Here is a 2,487-nt window from a genome sequence, read left to right as displayed (position 1 = left end):
GTATGAACATCACCACAGTCCAACCCCCGTATGAACATTTAAATTGCGCACTGAGAACTTCCTGGAATTAAAGGTTGCGTTGTGAGACAACTGAACGTTTCAAACTTTCGTTTTCAGTTGACTAAGCTGTCTTTTTTACAAAGGGTTTAAAAGTTCAACCCCAAAACAAGACAGGGTGTATAACCACGAGGTTTACACCCACAGAATTTCATTCACAGTAAATTATCATTATTAGATTTTCTGCACGGCTGCTGGGGTTGATCTGAGATGCAGCTAAGAAAAAAGAGTTCCTTCTGACTCTGTTCTATAGGAGACTATTACGGTCTGCAGTGAGTGCATTCAATAGTTTTGCTTCAAATAAGTATTTAAGTTGGAGCATTAAAAAGCTACTTTAATGAGTGCACCTGTGAAAATAAAAAATGCTATTATCCCRTTTAAAACTTACCCCAAAACAAAAAAAGCCTGTTTAAAATCTAATTTTTTGCTTACGATGAAGGCTTACTCTTCCAGATAATACTTATCTCACAAGCAAATGTGCAATGATGTTTGTTTGCTTTAGCAAGAGTTTTCTTTTTCATCTTTAAGTCCTGTTTGTTTTGTGCATTTGTACCTGTGAAACAAGAGCTAAAGCCACATGCGGCGACATGAGATGTGAGACGTAGGCTGTGGCTGGACATTTCTCTACCACTGACAAACCGCACAGCGCGTTTACTCAGAACGGAGACGATTCTGGACATCAACAGGATGTACAARCAACGCACACATGAAACCTCACTGGGCTAAATTTAGCAGAAACTTTAACCCAAAATCTTTAGGTCGGATTTTGTTACAAGAAACAACGTAAAAAAAATGCATATGTTTCTATTCAACTCGCTCAATCCTGACAATCACAGCCAGGTTGTTTTAAAGTTAAAGGATTATCTTGTTAGCTGAAAAACAGGTTAGTTTTATTAATTTTAATGTGAGATATCAACCTGGTTAAAAACAAAAATGGGTCTTTGACCACTTTTGACAACTTTTGACTTTTGTTTCTGAAACTCTGCAATGTGCTCCAAATCAATTTTGAGAAAATAAAGTAGTAATAGACTATTTTAGTGCTTCTGCCTTTTTGATCTGACTCTTAACAAGAATTGAATATTAAATGTCTTCACTTTAAAACTGTTAAAAGACAGGATGGAGGGGATGTGTTTGATCTATCAGCAAACTTTAAATAAAGGCTCCTGTTTTGGTTTCATCCTTCACAGAAGGCCGACGGGTAATTTTAAGACTCATGACGGAAATGTGTGACTGAGACCAATCGGCACCATTTATGAACATGTGGGTGTGACAAAGTGAATAAGCAGCACGTTTTTAAATCTCTAAATAAGGAAGGTGGTGAATACAGCAATGGAAATGTCACACATTGCAACTGGTTGTATTACAGTACTTTGTGCTTTCTTATTTCTGGACACTGCTAAAATTAAAAAAAAAAAATTCTCACAGGAAAAGGCTATACACGTTAACCGCCTAATCTGAAACCAACAACGAAACGACTGCAGACGGAAAAAAAATACCCCTGAATTCACACCTCAGTCTGACCACCCAACCACACTGGTGTTGCATTTTCCATGCATCGTTGTTTGTTTGTCACTTCGGGTTTTTCAGGTGAGTGTGAAGCAGCGGGTCAAGCTGCAAGTAGCTTTTTTTTTTTTCTTTAGGTCAGATTAATTCAACTGACACATCAAACATCAAAACAGGAAATCAGATCCGTTCATTTGTGGTTGTTTATTTACTTTATTTATTTATTTGTTATTTGTGTTCAGACATGCAGATGCATCCAAAACAATTTAGCAGCAGAATTTATCCAAACTTGTTACTTATTGTGACTTGTTTCATGACTAAGCATGTTTAGAAATTTTAATTGTGTGTGTGTGTGTGTGTGTGTGTGTGTGTGTGTGTGTGTGTGTGTGTGTGTGTGTGTGTGTGTGTATATATATATATATATATACACAATACATAAATATTTCCTTTCATTAAGTCTTTGTGTCAGTCTACATCCTTAGGTCCGACTGCAACAAAACCATAATAATAAGTGAAATATTTGATCTTTTATCAACACTCTGGTGCCAGAACTCACAAGACATCTTGAAATGTTTTTATATCTGCTTGGTAGCATTAGAACCTGTTCATAACAGGCAAGCTGTAACATTTTATTTTGACAGACTGGATCTTGACATTGAAGTTTTACTTTTATTTGTCTTAACAAAACTGTTTGTGAAGATAGAAATATGACTTCAGGTTTTCCATTTTATGGAGTACYTCACAGTTTTGCACAACAAACAGAWAAACATAAGGCTGATKTAACATTCAGTAGGATGCCACATTATCGGCATGCAGTATAAGCCTAGCTTCTATAGGAAAGACAACTGAGTATGAACATCACCACAGTCCAACCCCCGTATGAACATTTAAATTGCGCACTGAGAACTTCCTGGAATTAAAGGTTGC

The sequence above is a fragment of the Austrofundulus limnaeus genome, unplaced genomic scaffold (genome assembly GCF_001266775.1).
Source record: "Austrofundulus limnaeus strain Quisiro unplaced genomic scaffold, Austrofundulus_limnaeus-1.0 Scaffold56, whole genome shotgun sequence".
NCBI lineage: Eukaryota > Metazoa > Chordata > Actinopteri > Cyprinodontiformes > Rivulidae > Austrofundulus > Austrofundulus limnaeus.
The sequence above is the reverse complement of the archived record's forward strand: the minus strand, read 5'-3'. Positions refer to the sequence as shown.